This window comes from Lissotriton helveticus, chromosome 7 (genome assembly GCF_964261635.1).
Source record: "Lissotriton helveticus chromosome 7, aLisHel1.1, whole genome shotgun sequence".
Lineage (NCBI taxonomy): Eukaryota > Metazoa > Chordata > Amphibia > Caudata > Salamandridae > Lissotriton > Lissotriton helveticus.
This window is the reverse complement of record NC_136068.1, coordinates 387,904,997-387,925,031: the sequence shown is the minus strand read 5'-3', so window position 1 is coordinate 387,925,031 and position 20,035 is coordinate 387,904,997. Positions and strand designations below refer to the sequence as shown.

Here is a 20,035-nt window from a genome sequence, read left to right as displayed (position 1 = left end):
ATAGATTCACATGCACCCACCCACCTCCCCTCAGAGTCTCACCCAGACTGTTATGATATAGCTGTATATACTCTGGTACACTCCAGTGCTACAAAAATCTGACAGCCTGGGTCTCTGGGGAGAATACCGAGGTGGGAGCTGTGGCCTGATTGGCTGCAGTTTGGTCTAACATAATGACTTGGATGGTCACTAATGTGGAAGTTTTTTCATTGGTAGCTGAGGCTACTTCACTTCCTGGTTTATTGTAACTGTTATTTGCTATGTACAAATGGCTTATTACTGCTTTTTTATATACCGTGGGACTCCTACTCCGACGACGGGGAATGATTCAGGCATGTGAATCTATGAAAGACACCAATACTGGAGAACCACAGATTACAGGTAAGTAACTATTGTTCTTTTAGTATATGGTTTGAGTGGCCCCTTGGCCTTATCCAAAATTGTGCAACTTTGTATGTTATACTGTGCTTTTGATTTAACGCTTGTGCCCCTTTATTCATAAAGAATACTGGGGATTGTTTTAATAATAAATACATATATTTTTATAATATATACTTGTGTGGTGTCCTTTCATTTGATATTACAGGGTTACAGCTCGCTTAACACGCCCTCTTAAGTTAAGCCTTTAGGCTGCTTAGTCCATGCTACCCCTAGGATAGCTTGTCTAATAAGGTTGACTTACAACCAGACACCATAAGGGATTGTTTGGACTGATACAAGGTGGTTCCAGAATTGGAAACATCATATATCAGGCCAACTTCTCACATTGGTGAGCAGCGGTGCGGATTTGAGCTTGCTGTTGTTTTACCATTGCAATCTTTTTATCAAATTGAAAGATCACATCAAGTACCTCTAGGTACATATAAATCAAAAGCTTAGCATATTTAAGTTCTACTGAACTTAGTAGTTGTAGATTAAAGGGATTAGCACACCCTGACTACAACTCACTAGCAAGGTACAGTAGGGAAACACTTAGTGTAGGTAGGTGCATCACTTACACCACACTAGAGTCATGTCTGACACAGGAAAAGCCTCAGGGTCTGTTCCTGTGACAGTTGACCTTACCCAGGCAACTTCCAGCTATGACAAACTAACCCACAAAGACTTGGTTGCCTTGTGCATCTCAAGAGGGTTAAACAGGGGCAGAAGTCCCACCAGTCCTTCCCTGATAGCCATTCTAGAACAGGATGACTTCGAAAAGGCGAATGCAGTTCCCTTAGAATCAGGAGATGGAGTGAACCCCCCAGCCACTGAGACCACCCCAGAGGAGGAAGATGAGGATGTAGAAGAGGAGGAGGACTCAGAGGTAGAGGACCCTGAAGATCAGGATCAAGGGGTTAACCAGGTTGTAGTTGCCAGGCTTAACCAGGCCAACTTAAACCTACTTGGGAATGGAGAGGGCCAGCACCTCCCCAGATCCCAAAACCACATTCTCCCAGGCAACAGAAGAGTGAGATCTCCCTCAGGGGACTCTCATATTTCTAGTGCCTCAAGAGAATCTCAGAGAGGAATGACTCCCTCTCAGAGGAAAGAGCATAGGGCCAGAATGAGGTCTGTCAGACTTCAAATAGAGAGGGAGGAGGTAGCCCTGGCTCAAGCTAGACTTGCCTTGGCAAGAGAACAGAAGTTGTGTGGCTTAGATGCCACTGGTGGCAGCATAATTCCTAGAGAAAAAGACAGGAGCTATGATAATAGAAACCTGACAAAAATTGTGGCCCCCTACAAGGAAGGGGGTGACATCCACAAATGGATGACTGCTCTTGAGAGAGCCTGCATGGTACAGCAGGTTCCTCAGGATCAGTGGGCTGCAATTTTATGGTACTCCTTTTCAGAGAAAGGGAGGGACAGGCTCCTCACAGTTAGACCTGAGGATGCCAAAAACTACTCTGTCTTGAAGAGTGCTCTTATTGAAGGGTTTGGCCTAACCACTGAGCAATACAGGTTGTTGTTCAGAGACACCCAAAAAGCACAGACTCAAGACTGGACTGATTTTGTAGATTGTGCCACTAAGGCTCTGGAGGGTTGGTTGCAGGGAAGTAAAGTTTCAGACTATACAGGATTGTACAATCTTATCATGAGAGAACAGATCCTTAATAACTGTACAAACCAGCTGTTGCATCAATACCTTATGGACTCTGATCTGACCTCTCCCCAAGAATTGGGAAAGAAGGCAGACAAATGGGTCAGAACAAGGATTAAGCAGAAACCCCAGAACCAAGGTGGTGGCCAGAAGAAAACAGACCAGAAGGGTGGAAATCAGAAAGATAAAGAAAAGGACCAGAAGTCTTCAGGCCCCCAAACTAGTAATAAGGAGGGTGGTTCCCAAAATGGAAACAAGAAAAAGAAGAATAATGGCCCAAAGAAACCTTGGTGTAATACCTGTAAATCAGTTTCACACTGGGGCAGTGAATATGCACCAAGACAAATCCAGTCCCCACCACTGCAGCTCCTAAAGCACCTGCACCCCCTAGTTCAGTAAGCAGTGGTGGAACACAGCCAAAGGGTGTAGTAGGGTTAACCCTGGGTACTGAAGTAGGATCTGGCCTAGTCAGAATCCCTACTCAGGCAGTTCTCCTATATGATGTGGACTTAGCTTTGTCCACTACAGTGAGTCCCAGTAACCTGGGCAAATATAGGCAGACGCCTTTAATCAATGAGAAACTGGCTCATGCCTACAGGGACACATGTGCCAGTGTCACAATGGTGACACCTGACTTTGTGGACCCTGGACAGATTGTACTAGGTGAAAGTTACCTAGTGACCAATGCAAGCAACTCCACTACTTCCCATAGTGTGGCAGTTGTGAACTTCTCCTGGGGAGGGGTAGATGGCCTAAAGAAAGTTGTTGTGAGTGCAGACCTCCCAGTAGACTGTCTGTTAGGCAATGATCTTGAAAGCTCAGTTTGGTCAGAAGTGGAGTACAGGACTCATGCAGAAATGCTAGGGATTTCAGCTCATGTCCTTGCAGTGACAAGGTCTCAGGCTAGGAAGTGCCTTCCTGAACCAGTGGTGGACCTTGGAACAATAGACCAACCACAACCCAAGAGAAGGAGCAAGAGAGGAAAGGCTGAGCCTTCCACATTGCCCCAGGTTGAGGATCAGGTTTCACAGGAAACTGATTCTGCAGTCCAAGAGGAGACTGTCTCTGAGGAGCTGGAACCTGACCAGGTTGAGTTTCTGGGGACAGGGGGACCCTCAAGGGCAGACCTGAGGCAGGCTCATTTAGATTGCCCTTCACTTGAACCCCTCAGACAGTAAGCTGCTGCTGAGGCTGCTGGTGATGCCCAAGGTACCCATACTGTGTATTGGGATGATGGACTCCTTTACTCAGAGGCTAGAGACCCCAAGCCTGGTACAGCCAGGAGGTTGGTTATACCTCTGAAGTTTAGGGGTTTGTTTCCTTCTCACCTTGGCCCATGATATTCCCCTTGCAGGACACTTAGGCCAGAACAAGACGTGGGACAGGCTTGTTTCACACTTTCACTGGCCTCATATGTCAGAAAATGTCAAGGAGTTTTGTCGCTCCTGTGTCACTTGCCAAGCCAGTGGTAAGTCAGGTGGCACAACAAAGGCCCCCCTAATACCACTGCCTGTGGTGGGGGTACCCTTTGAAAGAGTTGGAATAGATATTGTGGGTCCCATGGATCCTCAAACAGCATCTGGGAACAGATTTATACTGGTGGTAGTGGATCATGCCACCAGGTACCCAGAAGCAATTCCCCTAAGGACCACCACAGCCCCTGTGGTGGCAAAAGCCCTCATTGCAGTTTTCTTAAGAGTGGGCTTTCCAAAGGAGGTATTGTCAGATAGAGGCTCTAATTTTATGTCTAGCTATCTGAAAGCAATGTGGAAGGAATGTGGAGTAAACTACAAGTTTACCACACCCTATCACCCACAGTACAATGGGCTTGTGGAGAGATTCAACAAGACCCTCAAGGGAATGATAAAAGGGTTACCAGAAAAGCTTAGGTGAAGATGGGACATCCTTTTACCCTGCTTGCTCTTTGCTTACAGAGAGGTCCCACAGAAGGGGGTTGGCTACAGCCCTTTTGAACTTTTGTTTGGCCACCCTGTGAGGGGTCCACTATGTTTGGTGAAGGAAGGATGGGAGTTACCTCTCAAAAAGCCTAAGCTAGATGTAGTGGACTATGTACTTGGTCTCCGCTCCCGGATGGCTGAGTATATGGAGAGAGCATCCAAAAACCTGGAGGCCAGTCAAGAGTTACAGAAAGCTTGGCATGACCAAAAGGCTGTTTTGGTTGAGTTCCAGCCAGGGCAGAAGGTGTGGGTGCTGGAGCCAGTGGCCCCAGCAGCACTCCAGGACAAATGAACTGGACCCTACCCTATCATTGAGAAAAAGGGAGAAGTCACCTACTTGGTTGACTTTGGAACCCCTAGGAGCCCCCACAGGGTGCTCCATGTAAATCGTTTGAAAGCATTTGTGGACAGGGAGGACATGAGCTTGCTCATGGCCACAGATGGGGAACAGAAGGAAGAGAGTGACCCTCTCCCAGACCTGCTTTCTCAGAACCCTGATGATGGTTCAGTTGATGGAGTAGCCTTGGCAGGCAGCCTCACTGGCCAGCAGCAGATGGACTGCAGACAAGTTTTGCAAGCCCACAGACACTTGTTTTCACTCACACCCAGTCAAACTAACTGGTGCACCCATGAGGTGGTCACTGGTGACAGTCTGCCTGTGAAGAATAAGATCTACAGGCAACCTGACCATGTCCGGGATTGTGTAAAGGCTGAGGTGCAAAAGATGTTAGAGCTTGGAGTGATTGAGCCATCAGAGAGCCCATGGGCCAGCCCAGTAGTCCTTGTGCCAAAACCTCATACCCAAGATGGAAAGAGAGAAATGAGGTTCTGTGTGGACTACAGAGGTCTCAATGCTGTCACTAGGACAGATGCACATCCCATTCCAAGAGCAGATGAGCTCATTGATAAATTGGCTTCTGCCAAGTTTCTGAGCACATTTGATTTGACAGCTGGCTACTGGCAGATCAGACTAGCTGAAGAGTCAAAAGCCAAGACAGCATTCTCTACCCCTAGTGGACATTATCAGTTTGTGGTAATGCCCTTTGGTTTGAAGAATGCACCTGCCACTTTCCAAAGGTTGGTGAACCAAGTCCTTGCTGGGTTGGATGACTTTTGTGCAGCATATCTAGATGATATTGCTGTCTTTAGCTCCACCTGGGAGGATCACCTGATCCACCTGAAGAAAGTTCTGGAGGCCCTGCAAAAGGCAGGCCTGACTATCAAGGCTACCAAGTGCCAGATAGGGCAGAGCAAGGTTGTGTACCTGGGCCACCTAGTAGGTGGGGGTCAGGGTCAACCACTGGAGAGCAAGATCCAGACCATACAGGACTGGGCTCCTCCAACTACCCAGACACAAGTCAGAGCCTTCTTGGGCCTGACTGGGTATTACAGAAAGTTTGTGAAAAGTTATGGGTCCATTGTGACACCATTAAATGACTTGACATCCAAGAAGATGCCAAAAAAGGTTCAGTGGACAGTTAGCTGTCAAAAGGCATTTGAGGACCTGAAGAAGGCCATGTGCTCTGCACCTATCCTGAAGAGTCCTGACTACTCCAAACAGTTCATTGTACAGACAGATGCTTCTGAGTTGGGGGTGGGAGCTGTGCTCTCACAACTTAATCAAGATGGTCAAGACCAGCCCATTGCTTTTATTAGAAGAAGGCTGACCCCCAGGGAGAAACGTTGGTCAGCCATTGAGAGGGAGGCCTTTGCTGTGGTTTGGGCCCTGAAGAAGCTGAGGCCATACTTGTTTGGTACTCACTTCCTTGTTCAGACAGACCATAAGCCCCTCTTGTGGCTAAATCAGATGAAGGGTGAAAATCCCAAACTGCTCAGGTGGTCCATTTCCCTACAGGGGATGGACTTTACAGTGGAGCACCGCCCAGGGACTGACCATGGTAATGCAGATGGTCTCTCCAGGTACTTCCACTTAGAACATGAAGACTTATCTGGTCAAGGTTAGTTTAATGTCCCTGCGTTTGGGGGGGGTTGTGTAGGAGAGTAGGGTCTGCTATCCTATGGTCACCCCAAATTTTTGCTTCACTGGTTTTAGACAACTGAGGCTGTGGGGCTGCTGATCAGACCCCCAGCCTGCTGTTCTCTCTCTAAATTAGTAATACATGTGCTATAGGTACATACAACAATTGGAAATGGACTCCTTGTCAGCCCCTGTATAATGCACTATAGGTGCCCAGGGCATAGGAGCCACCAAGGCCTACCAGGGGCTGCAGCATATCTTTTGCCACCCCTGGCTGGTTTTTAAATTGACACAACTGGCTGATCACTCAGCTGGGGTAAGGTGGTGTAATCACCCCTTGCTTAGATATAGTATACCTATATCTAAACCTATAGCTGGACACATATAAACCTGTGAGCCACTCCTATGGAAGGCCTCATCAATCCTGGAGGCAGAGTGCGTGGTTTAATGTGAGATGGAGCTCTAGCATGAGCTGAGCCTGTCTGCAGCCATCGGGAACAACTCCCTAAGCTGTTTCAGGATAATGCCATACCATATACTCTTAAGTGCATTATAATCCTCGCGGTTATATGGCAACTCTGGTTTGGCTTTATCAAAACATGTCGTGTAAGGTGTCATACGATTTGGAATACTATCCCCTCGCCAATTCTAGCGACAGGGATAGCATTCCACCCCTCTAGAGGGGCAAGACATGTTACTTTACTTAAATGCGGTTAATTTCTAAAAGGGCCTCAGATCCACAAAATGGATGCTTCTGCCACAGACACAAGTCTGACCCCCTGAAGCTGACCGAAACTCAGCCAAAGGGGCCTGGACAAAGGGTTTCCTGTCGCAGGGAGGTGTCACACCCCCCCAGACAGGAGATAGTGGATTGTAGCAGGGAGGTTTGAAAGAAACCAGACACTGCCTGGGGAGCACAAGGCTGCCCCTTGCATAATCCGGCCAAACCGGTTCTGGGGCACTCCAGCCCCCGTCCCAGCGCGACAAGGATCAAAGGAAGGGGGTGTATCCACCCACTTCCTGGGTCCCACCCATAGGAGGGGACCTAGCAGGTAATCCAGCCCCCAAGATTGGTATAAGAATGGGAGCAGTGCCAATGCACTTCAGATTATCCTGATGAAACATAAGAAACGAAACTCTGGACCCTTCAACATCCTACTTGACGTAGAAGACTGAAGAATCTCCCTTGTGGTCAAGGAGTGACCACCCTGTGCAAACAGGCACCATCCAGCCATCGACGTCTGCTTTGTTGCAGTTCCCGCCGGAACTCGAGCGACAGAGATCGACGAGATCAAGCTTGCCTGCCTTCTAACAGCCCGATCCACAGTCCCTGCAGAGCTGAGACCCGTGGAGGCGACCGGAAGCGTGGGGCACGCCATCTTGAAAAGACCACGAGACGCTGACCGTGCAGCCCACGAGTGACCCTCGAAGCTGTACAACGGGGTTTAAGAAGCCCCAACCCTGAGCCACTCTTGCACCGAAGTTCAACCCTCCACACTCGACAAGTGCTGCGTGGGGCCCTTCTGCTTCTTTTGGCTCAACGCGTTGGTCCGGGCCCTTGCCAGCTGGCTTGTGGCCCCTGTACCGACGAAACTTGAAATTCGACTTGCGATTCTGGTTGCTCCAGATTTGCACCAGCTCCCCTGAAAAGGAGCCCCCACTCTGACCCTCCTGGTTCGAGTGAGAAGCAATCTCCCGGTTTCGCGTGGATTGCTTTTGCCAAGTGTTGTTTGCTCCAATCTTGAAGCCGAGAGCGCCGACGGCGAGAGCCTGCGTGGGACAGATCGTGACCCGCTCCTGGACGTCGTAGATGCCCCAGAGCCCACGTGACAGCGGAGAGAAGCTCCTCGACAACCACCTGATTGCGCCCGACATTGCCTGGTTCCGTCCTGGTTCCACCCTGGTCACTGCTGAGTGACCCAGACTCTGTCCCCTCTGCTTTCAGGTACTTTTCGACTTGAGTCCACCCTTGGACTCCACCCGACACTTCTCCTTCACCTCGCCTGCAGCCCTTTCAGCTCCAAGCACCAAGAGCCTGCGTGACGAAACCCGACTCAACTTCGACCCTGTGCACCCACTTCCTGTGGGTGAGGTAACATTGCAACGCCGGTTTCCCACACTGGTACACACCTCTAGGGTCTGTGTCTTAAGTTTTGTTCCTCTAGGTTCAGCGGAAGTGTCCTTAAACTCTAACTTTGTAACTTTTACGCACCATTTGTTAACATTGATGCATGCGTGCACTTTCTGCACTGCACCCGAATCCCGCGGGCTTTTCCCGACTTCAGCATTGCTTGTCCCGACTGCTCCCAGCGATTCCCTAGGCCTAACCACTGATCGAATGGTCCCTCTTATACCATTTTTTTAGTATATGGTTTGAGTGGCCCCTTGGCCTCATCCAAAATTGTGCAACTTTGTATGTTATACTGTGCTTTTGATTTAACGCTTGTGCCCCTTTATTCATAAAGAATTCTGGGGATTGTTTTAGTAATAAATACATATATTTTTATAATATATACTTGTGTGGTGTCCTTTCATTTGATATTACAGGATTGTATGTGGTAAAACAGCTCGCTTAACACGACCTCTTAAGTTAAGCCTTTAGGCTGCTTAGTCCATGCTACCCCTAGGATAGCTTGTCTAATAAGGTTGACTTACAACCAGACACCATAAGGGATTGTTTGGACTGATACAAGGTGGTTCCAGAATTGGAAACATCATATATCAGGCCAACTTCTCACAGCCATGCGCCATGATGTACCCAACAAAATTACGAGTCACTCACGATGGCATACAACACTTTTTTAGCAAACCCCCAGCAGGTGGAAGATTACCTCAAAAAGCTACGCCGATAAGCATCCCAGAATGTGGAGACACAGGGAGGCACCAGGTCCCTCTCGCCTGCGGCTAATGCAGACTGAGGAACATTGTTGATCCCTGCAGACCCCGGAGAAACGGGCTAGCAGTATGCCGGTGAACTCTCACATTTGGTGATGTACATTAATGATGTTCGCATTCCGAGAATTACACCTGGTCACTCACCTCCATCCCGCTGAACTCGTCCGCTCTATAGAGTGTGGCGATGGGCGGGTGAAATATAGGAGGAAAGAGGGCAGGTGTGAGCCCCTGGCGACCCCCTTATGAGGGCGAACCCCATAGAATTAAGTTTAAGACAGTTGGGGAGAAAGGATGGGGATGCACATCGGGGGGGGAAGAGTATGCCTGGCAAGTTAGGGGAGCCTGTGTGAGAGGGGTGGGAGGGATCAGGGGAGTTGTATGGGAATGGGTGTGGCACTGAAAAAAAAAGCAGTCCTGCTGGTGCGAAGTCATAGGAATTTGAAAACGTTGAGCTGCTCTCTCAACGACATTATGGAACCCCCCGATGTCTTCAGGTGGTGGGTCTGCCTGTGCAGGCACTGGAGAAGCAGGACAGGGAATTACGCAGTCGTCCCATTCATCATGGTTAGACTGGGTGTCTTGAAGTTCTCCCTTCTCATGCTTATCTTCCTCCTCATCATCATCAGTAGATGGAGGATGCGGTAAAATGACAGGGTCCGGCTGTAAATTTAAAGGTGGAGGCCGCGGTCTTGGTGATGGAGACACAGCCGGGGGTTGAGGTTTAGGAGATGTTGGAAACATCTGTAGTCCGTAATGAGGTACTGCAAGTCCGAGACCAAAGAGGCTGGAAGACAAACCATTGGTGGAGGAGGTGGTTGATATTCTTCCTCCTGTTCATGAACAGTCCTGATATTTTACATTAAGTTCAGAGGGGCTTGTCGCAGTTTGAAACATGTCCCCCTCATCTCAATACTACTCTTCCAGAAGACATACTGGAGGCAGTGGTTGGACCCTACTTGGCGATGTTAGGGCCGACGATGTCTTCTTGATCTTTATCGTCGATGACACGGTCTTACCTGCCGTCGGCGATGGAGTCGTCGTCGACGAGGTGAATGACGACGTTGCCATCGACGTGGAGACTGTTGTCGTCGACGAGGCTGATAACATTATAGGCTTTAGGTATAGTTTAGAAGAATGATTACAAATAGTAGTGATGTGTGATATAAAATGCTTTGGGGTTATCTAATGTTGATTGTACTCTACATTATGGCTGCTGAGATTCCAATAACAATTTCCTCATTCTGATACACAAAGTTAGTGTGCTAATTGTGCATAATAAATAACCAATTATTATAAAATGCCATGTGTTTTGTGTTTCTGCTTCTTTTAGGGATATGGTTAAGTATGCATGCATCTATGAATAACCCATGTAGATATGAGCGTCTCTGGTAGAGTTGTCCGACTCATAAAACTCTGGATCTAGATGAGCTGAACTCAGAGGCAAGCAAGGCATCTGTTTGTTCTATTCTTCGAAGGGGGTGTGTTAAGTAAAACCCCATTGGGTCTGAGGATATTTATCTAGGTATGCCAGACTGTCCTCGTTGGGGGCAGCAGCAGGGCAAGCAGAGTCCAGGGAGGCGGGTCAGGGCCGCCGTGCCGCGCCGCCGGGTCTGCCTCCGCCGCAGAGCCCCGGGAAGTTGGTCCACGGAGGCAGCAGAGGAGTAAGGCGCTTTAGGGCCTCCAGGTCCACTAGGGGTGGCGGGGTAGCCGGCGTGAGGCGCAACGTCACCGCAGTGATGGACAGCAAGCAGAGCGACCCACAGGCCCCAGCGGCGCCGCAGGGCCCCACAGCGCCCCAGTCCCAGGACAGCCGGCGCGGTCACAAGGCGCAGGCCTCCAGGGTCGCAGGTCGGGGGCTCAGCGGGCGGACACCTGTCCAGATCACAGTCCCAGGCCTTCAGGTGTAAGCAGGCATCACAGCAGGGCAGAGCAAGGGGCCAGGACCAGGTGCAGGGCGAGTGGGGGCATCGGTTTGCAGTAGGGCGAGGTGGGGGTGCTGTCGCTGCCCGTGTGGCACCCGGGCTATAGTGTGGCGGCCCACCGGGCGGCCTGCAGGCAGGAGCGAAGGAGGGCCGCACAATGCCAAATGCCAACACTTCGCAAGCTGACATCCCCAGAAGGGAACTCTAGGGAATGCATTTTCGTTTGCATGGTGCAACGTCTTTGCATACGCTTTTCCACCGTTTCCGATGATTCCCAGTGTCCTCAGGAAATTGAAAGCGGAACCTTGCACGCTCATTCTCATAGCCCCAGCTTGGCCACGCCAACATTGGTTCACAGAGCTTCACCTTCTTTCTCTGGGACCGCCAATGCGGTTGAGGCAGTTTCCTTCTCTCCTCACAATGAACAACCAGCAAGTCCAGCATCCGAAACTGGCATCTCTCAGGTTATCTGCCTGGCTCCTGAGTTCAAAGAATTTCAGAATCTAAATATTCCTCCGGATTGTAGGGCCATTCTGGCTCGGGCTCAAGCAGACCGTACCAACAAGACATACTCTTTAAAATGGAAGAGGTTTTGCATTTGGTGTAAAACTCAGAAAATGCATCCCTTTTCTTCTTCTCCAGTACAAGTATTGCCTTACCTTCTCCATTTGGCAAGCTCAGGCCTTGCTCATGCCTCCATCAGCGTTCACTTGGCGGCAATATCCAGTTACAGAAGATCTTCTTCTGGCCCTTCTCTCTGGTCTCATAGATTGATCAAACAATTTCTTAAAGGCCTCTTCAGGACTTTTCCTCCTGTGAAGACTTTACCTCCTACTTGGCAGCTCAACACAGTCTTAATCAACTCATGAAGCATCCTTTTGAGCTGATACACAGTGCTGATCTTAAGTACCTCTCTTGGAAAACGGCACTCCTTCTCGCACTTACTTCAACAAGACGAGAAATTGAGCTCCAGGCTTTCTCAATTCAGGAGCCTTTTCTACAGTTCAAACAGGACAGAGTAATATTACGGATAAACCTAAAATTTGTACCAAATGTCCCGTCGGACTTCCATCTCAACGAACTGGTAGTCATACGCTCTTTCTTGCCAAACCCCCACACTACGGCAGAGAGGACTCTGCATTCTCTGGATCTTAAACGCTGCCTAAAGTTTTATATTGAGAAGACGAAAACCTTCTGTAAATCCAAGCAGCTCTTTGTGGCCTACAGTAGACCTAGAAAAGGCCTTCCACTCACAAAACAAAGTATTTCTCGCTGGATCTCTGTCACGAGCAGGCGGGGCAACCCCTGCAATCTAAAGTAGGGGCACATTCCACTAGGGCGATGTCTACATCCATGGCGCTCTTCGCAGGAGGGCTTATAATAGACATTTGCAGAGCGGCAACGTGGAAGATGCCGCATACATTCACCAAGCATTACTGCCTGGATACAGAACTTATGAAGGATGCTTCAGTGGGACAAGCAGTACTTCGTCATCTATTTCGATAGAGGTGAGCCTTCTTTTCATCCCACCATCCTTTTTTTGTATATGCACATTTCTCTATTGTATTTCTTGATGTTATCTTTGCTTACATTCTGATGTTTTCTATTTGTCACTTTGATATGTTATTATCTGGTGAATTTGTATCTACTGTACCATCCGAAATGTGCTTACCATTGCTTGCTACTCTGATTCAGGCATGTGAATCTATGAAAGATACCCTAATACTGGATAAGAAATGAGTTACTTACCTGTAACTGCAGTTATCCAGTATTGGTATCTTTCATAGATTCACATGCAAGCCTCCCACCTTCCCTGGAAGGGCTCATCTAATTCTCTCAGCAGTATGCCTACTTAGCACGGTGCTTACGAAAATCTGAGGAACAGGAGCTCCTTCCAGGAGGGTTCTAGAGGGAGGTGATAGCTGATTGGCTCTTCTCTAGAGTTTGGTCCTTTTTACAAAAGGACATGGATATGTTACTAATGTGGGGCCCTTGGGCCTATTACTCTTTATGTCTAATGGGACATTACTTTATTTATGTACTGGAGACTCCCATCCAGACGACGGGGAATGATTCAGGCATGTGAATCTATGAAAGGTACCAATACTTGATAACTGCAGTTACAGGTAAGTAACGCATTTCTTCTCCTCTGTTAAATGTCACAAGAGTTGCATTGTTGTTCAGGAGCTGATACTCCTAAAGTTACTGAATGCCTTGTCCATCTCTATATGTTGTTTCTCTCTAATGACATGGAATGATGCCACAGCACTATACTAATGCATTGTCTGAGTAACACCTGCCTGGGCTCGCGGGGTGCTCCGAGGCCATCCCGGTTGCCAGGGATCCCCTTCCCATGACTGACATTCGGCCACCCTGCTTTTATGGTGGGTAGTTAGCTCGGAGATTCCACTGCCCCAAGGGATAACTCCCAGTTGTCAATGTAATGGGTAAGGGGGCCACAACCTAATTGGGGGGTTTGGTGTGGGTGATTGTCGCGGTAGTTTGAGTATTGTTTGTTACATAGCAAAGTTGCTTGCTTACTGGCACATACATGCACCATTTCCATTATCGTATGTGCATGCGGGGACACTGCACATATCACCACATACACAACATGGCACCCCCCTCGGGAGACAGCCACTGCCCCCCAGTGTAAAGATGAATAGGACAGCAACTGTTAAACTTATCACATAGAACATAAGGGGTCCAAATGATGGCAGGAAGATCTGTCTCGTGCATGCTTACTTGAATAGACATAGTCAATATCTGTCTACTTAAAGAAACTCACTTAGTCAGTAACACTCTCCCTACCTTACTTACCAGGGGCTGGGGACTGACCTATTCACCAATATACTCCAACTACGTGAGAGGGATCTGCGTCCTTAAACGTAGGGACCTGGCTTGGACCACCACCAACTGTACTTGCGACAACGAGGGTCGATGCATTATATTGGCGGGCACACTCTACAACCACCCCATAACCCTTGCTACTGTTTACGGACCCACTGTAGATGATTCTGACTTCTTTGCCAGGGTGTTGCATCTAATTGCTGGTGCTGGCCTCAGACTGTACTTTGGTGTGGCGGTTTCAATCCTGCTAGTCGACAGAGCTGTAAATTCCAGACGACTCCACCCCCAAACCACCTCGACACTAACCACTATAATTACAGACAACTACCTCACAGACATTTGGCTGTGCACACTGCAATATGCCCGAAGTCGCATGCTTTTCACTACAACACAGGGCAAGGTCTAGAATAGACTACTTGCTTGGGACCAGAGACGTACTGTCCTGGCAGCCAACAGTTACCCACTAGCCACATACTCTCTTGGAGTCTCGCCCCGGTGCAACTGGTCCTTCAGCCTCCCCAAGCACTCCCTAGCACATTCTTGTGGAGATTACCTAGGGGAGCTCTCAGGGACACGGTCTTGAGAGAGGAAGTATGTGCAGCTATCCATGAATACTTTGAACAAAACACATGCTCGGTTGACTCTCCGGCCGTGCTTTGGGATGCTTTCAAAGCGGTCAAAGGTTGTACGTGTATAGCCAAACAGCACGGTATCATTAGATGTATTCCTGGTACGATCTCGAAACTTGAAACTGACATTTCGGCACTTGAAACACATCTCTACCACTCCAATGACCCCGGCACGCTGGCCAGCATACGTGAAGAGATGTCGGCATACCAAGAAGAAGCTCTGAGAGAAATGCTCTTCCTGGGAAAAGAGAACCAGGCTTGCAGATATGACGAGGGAGAATGCCTCAGAAGCACCGTGCCTCATCCTACATCTCTGACCTTTTTAACTCTGAGGACCGGAAGTGCTCCTCTACCCCAGAACTTCTACAAATGATGGTCGATTTTTTTGCCCATTTTTACTTTCCCTCCAAACGACAACGTCTCTAGATTTTCAGGCCTATTTCGATGCCACCAATTTGATATGGCTATCAGAAGCAAAACGGGAGTTCTTGGACTCGCCCTTCACTGAGATACAACAGGCAATCTCCCTTCTTTTTTCAGATGGAGCTCCTTGTCTGGATGGGCTAACGGCCGCTTTTTATAAGTAGTACTCTCCAATTTTAATTCCCAAACTCTTACACGTCTACCAACACACCCTGGAGGTGGGATCGCTCCCCCCATTGATGCAGGAGGATGTAATCTTCACGCTTCTCAAACCTGAAAATCCAGCTAACCAAAGCGACCCATACATATTGCCCCCTGTCGCTCAGCAACATGGACAACACAATATTTGCTAAGGTACTGGCAAATAGATTGCAACTCATGCTTCCAATAATGATTAGACTCGACCAATTCGGTTTTATACTGGGTTGATCCACGGCCCATAACCTTAGAATCATGTTTGCAGTCATGCACCACCTGCATCCTCCCACCCCTGCAGTGGCCGCCCTATTCAATGCTTCAAAAGCTTTGATACGCTGGAGTGGGAATACTTGTTCATGTTTCTGTGTAGACTGGGCCTCGGCTCCAACTTAATTGCACAGATACGTCTTCTCTATTCCCTGCCTACTGCCCGAGTGCGTGTCAACGGGCAAATATCAGACCCTCGCCAACCTCAGTCTGCCTTAAGCTCCTTTTGTGGCCACGGAAGGAACTTCTAGCCACGTCTTTACCAGCAGAGCCACCATGGAGAACTAGCTTCTTAGCCTGTGCGTGGCCGAGGACGCCGTACTAACAGACCTCATGGATCAGGCAGCCAGAGGTGGGGCCAAGACTGTTTCCCCTTCCTTCCCCGCTGGGGTCTTCAGATTGTCCAAAGGGGCTACTCCCTCTCCTTAAGTACTTCCCCTCCACCCATGCCACCCACTTGTGACAGGCTGATGGAGGAGCATCTCTCCTTACTCGGTCAGTAAGTGGTGGCTCAGGTTGCAAAGGAAGCCATAGAGATGGTGCCAAAGCCTGGAATAGGTTGTGGTTATTATTCCCTCTACTTTCTAGTGCTCAAAAAGGAAGGAGGCCTTTGTCCGATCCTAGACCTGCGCCCTATTAATTTCTTCCTCAAAAAGGAGAAATTCAAAATTCTCGCTCAAGTCCTGTCTGCCCTGGACCAGTTAGACTGGATGTTGGCTTTGGATTTTCAGGACGCATACTTTCACGTTCCTGTCCTGCCTGCCCACAGACGTTATCAGTGGTTCACGTTAGGCCACAAGACCTTTCAGTTCACCATTCTCCCTTTTAGCCTTACCAGAGCCCCTCAGGTGTTGACCAGGTTGATGGCGTTGGTTGCAGCTCATCTTCTAGATCAGGGGTGCAGTCTTCCACTCTCTCGACAACTGTCTGTTGAAGGCAGGCTTTCCTCAGACAGTCTTCTCCCACCTCCAGACTACGACAGTCCTCCTGCACTCGCTGCAGTTCACTATCAACATGCCGAAGTCACACCTGACTCCTTCTCAGATGCTCCCTTTCATCAGAGCTGTTCTGGACATAGTGCAGTTTCAGGCCTAACCTCCCAAATGGCAGGTCCAGGATATTCAAGCTATGATACAGATGCTTCAGCCTCCGTCCTGGGTTTTGATGAGACTGACTCTGAGGCTGCTGGGCCTCAAGACCATCTGCATCCTGCTTGGGAGACATGCCCGTTGGCGTATGCAGGCTCTGCAGTGAGACCTAAAGTTCCAGTGGGCGCAGCCTCAGGGAAGTCTTTTCAACATGGTCCAGATCTCAGAGGAAACTGCAAAAAATGTTCGGTGGTAGCTTACAAACCACAGTACGGTCAGCAGTAGATCCCTCTCCTTTCCCCAATGAGATCTGACAGGGGTGTCAGATGTGTCACTCTTGGGATGGGACAGCTGCCTGGGAGAGGTGGAGTTCAGAAGCCTCTTGTCTCCTGTGGATTCTGGGCTCCACATAAATATTCTGGAGTGCAGGGCTATCCGTCTGCAATTGAAAGCCTTTCTACACTTCATCAAAGGAAAGCTAGTGCAGGTGTTCACGAATTACACTACCGCAATGTGGTACTGCAACAAAAAGGACGGAGTGGGGTTGCGGCTGTTTGCCTCTGAACATGGCTGGAACATCAGGGCATCTCCCTGGGGGTTTAACACCTGAAGAACTCTCTCAGAGGTGGTGCAAGGTCTCTTTCAGCAGTGGTGAGAGCCTTGGTTAGATCTGTTCACCACCGCCGAGAGCGCACAATGTCAGCGCTTTTGTATGCTAGAGTTTCCAAGGTAAGATACGCTCACAGACTCTTTTTGTCTCGAGTGGAGCTCAGGCCTCCTGAACTCCTTTCTGCCCTTACCACTTCTGCCCAGAGTTTGCAAGACGATTAGGTATGACTGGGCACAAGTCATCCATGTTGCTCCGGACGGGGCTCAGAGAGTTTGGTTTCCCAAGCTTTTTAGCTTGGCCATCGGTCCTCCGATCAGGCTGCCACTTCGGGAGCATCTTTTTTCGCAGCAGCAGTGGAGGGTTCTCCACACGAACCTGTTAACATTCTGCCTTTATGCTTGGAGATTGTGTGATGATAATTGAAAGCTTTTGACTTTCCGCCCGAAGTCTGAAGTGTTATCTTGGCAGCCAGGCATCCCTGTTCCAAGACAGTATACACCTGCCATTGGGGCAAGTTTGTGGCATGGTGTGCAGAGAAACAGGATATTTTTCTTTCTGCCCCCCTCTCTCTGGTTCTTCTCTTTATTCTTTCTCTTGCCCAGCAGGGCTCTTCTTTGGGCACCTTAAAGGGCAATGACACGGTCATCTTAGCTTTTTTGCAGTTGCCATGCCAGCCTTCCCCTTTCTAATCCTCTTTTGTAAATAGGTGCTTGAAAGGTCTGCAACATGTTTCCACCTTTACCCTTCATCATGCCTCAGTGGGATCTTAATCTAGTACTGACTTTTCACTTTCTGATGTGCGCTTCCCTTGAGCCATGAGCCAACTGTCATTCCAGGCTCCTTACCATCATGACGGCCTTTCAGGTGGCAATAGCATCTGCTCGGAAGGTCACTGATTTTCAGGCTTTGTCATCTGAGCCTCTCTATCTGAACATCTTCCCAGACAAGCTGGTTCTTTGCACTAGAGCATCCATTCTGCTTAAAGTTGTCACTCTCTTTCATTTGGGCCAGTGTATCACCCTCCTACCTTTTATACTCCACCACATCCCTCTAATGAAGGGCAGTGACTCCACTGCCTGGATCCAAAAAGAGCAGTGTCTGTCTACCTTTACAGCACTTAAGAGTTCTGGGCAGAAGACCGACTCTTCGTGGGGTATGTCAGAGTGAAGAAGGTGGTCCAGGACTGCGGAGACTGCAGAGGACTGCAAAGCGGACTGCGGGTTGCGATGGTCTGTGCAGCGTCCCTTTCTTGGGCCCCCTTTGTGACCCCCCTTGTGACTCCCCTTGTGACTCCTGAGCCCCTCCTGTGGCTTTTGACTTGTGGCCTGGGAGGGACACAGTTGCAGTCCATTACCGTCTCTTCTCGACCCCAGCCTTATGCCCTTCATTCACCACCCCAGTATCTCACCCCATGCCCCCAGTAGCAGCCACTGCAAGGCTGTGAGCAGGGCAGCGGCAGAGGAGGGCAGGTGGGGCGAGGAGGGGCAAGGTGAGGGTGAAGTGTGGGGGGCCGAGGTGCTGCAGTTGTGTCTCGGAGGTTGAGATCGGGTAGAGGAGGCAAGACACAGCGGAACCTCTGGTCTCAGAGACATCAGAGACTGCAGCGGCTGCAAACCTACAGAGGAGCGGCAGATCCAAGACATCCAGTGGGGAAACAGCAATCACGAAATAGTAAGTGGGAGCCAGTGAAATTTGGGGGAGCGAGTCCGGCTGTCGGCAGTCCAGTGGAGTTCCCGCAGAGGCGGTCCGCCCAGAATAAGCATTGCCAGCAACTCTGCCAGAGCGTCTAGTTAGCCCCCCGGCCCACTCCATCTCTTCTACCACCTTTCATAATTCACTTCAAAAAAGATTGGAGAAAAAAACACCACCTCTTGCAAATCAAAATTAATAATAACGGTCTTCAGCTCCATCAGCACCAGTTTTAACACCGCACCAATACACAGGAGGGGCTGGAAAGACAAAAACAATAAAAGGCAAGTGCAAGGAAAGGTCAAGGAAAAACTAGGAAAAAACAGGAAATATTAGTCACCCCGACCGTTCGGGACCCTAGAAAACCGGACACCCAAGAACCATCTAAGGATCAGCTAAGGGTCTTCTGGCATTGGCAAACAGGCAGGCTCTTAATACATAGCAAACAAAAAAAATCCCATCAAACCAACAACTCATAACTTCGCCGAAGGAAAAAAAAATCGGTAAAAACAAGCAAATAATCAATAACATCTGATTACAACACAATAAAACTACAGCAAAAAAATCAAGGGCTCATATTAAGCCAACCGATCGATTAAGTAATCACCTAATTCAGTGGTTCCCAAACCTTTTTGACCTATGACTCCCTTGACCTAATCAGCAGTTGGCCGTGGCTCCCCACCATTTTTTTACCGGTGGGTGGGTGGGGGGGAATGTAAGCCCAACTTCGGGAGTACTTCCTGTTGTCTTCCTTAAAGTAATTGGGACGCAGTGATGGTTGGAATGCTTGAATTATTAATCTCATCCACTGGCAATCACTTTGGCTGCATCCCAATCCATTGGTTTTTTTCCCCAACAGAGTGCCTGATCCAAAACCCTTATTTATGCCAGCTGCTGCTTTCAGTAGCTTTTGGTACTGAGACCCGCTCTGAGAAAATGGAACATTGAGTTTGGTATGTCGTAATCAGAATCACCAGCATTATTTTTACACTAAAAAGGAGGGTTCCTTATGAGTGGCTTCACCGACCCAGAGTGACGCATGCAGGTGCAGGACTATGCGTCTCAGTACCTGCGCAAAGGCTTCGCGCAGGCCTATGCGGAGAAAGCTATGTCCCTGGCTTCAGAACTCATTCACCGCTAGCAAGAGGAGCTGGAGTGAACCAGGGCAGGCAGCTACATGGAAGTTCAAAAATAATCTGTCAAACGTTGTGTGCATGAAGATGAGTGTGTGTTTGAAAGTGAGCATGAGACAGGCGTGAGTGACTGCTATTGTGACTTAGAACAAGTGAGACTGAGAATGAGGGCAAGTGAGTGAAAGTGATAGTGCATTACACTGAATCAGTGTGAGTATGGAAGTGAGAAAGAGTGTGAGTGAATAAGCTTAAAAGGAGCAGGAGTGAGAGCGTGTTTGTAAGTGTGCTGTAGAGCTTGCGAGTCTAGTGCTGACC

At 49.0% G+C, this 20,035-nt stretch overlaps 1 protein-coding gene across 2 annotated transcripts in view; it reads left to right on the top strand.

Moving 5' to 3' along the window:
- NFS1 (NFS1 cysteine desulfurase) overlaps positions 1 to 20,035 on the top strand; it is a 658,188-nt gene that overhangs the window by 458,574 nt on the left and 179,579 nt on the right. The window lies entirely within an intron of this gene.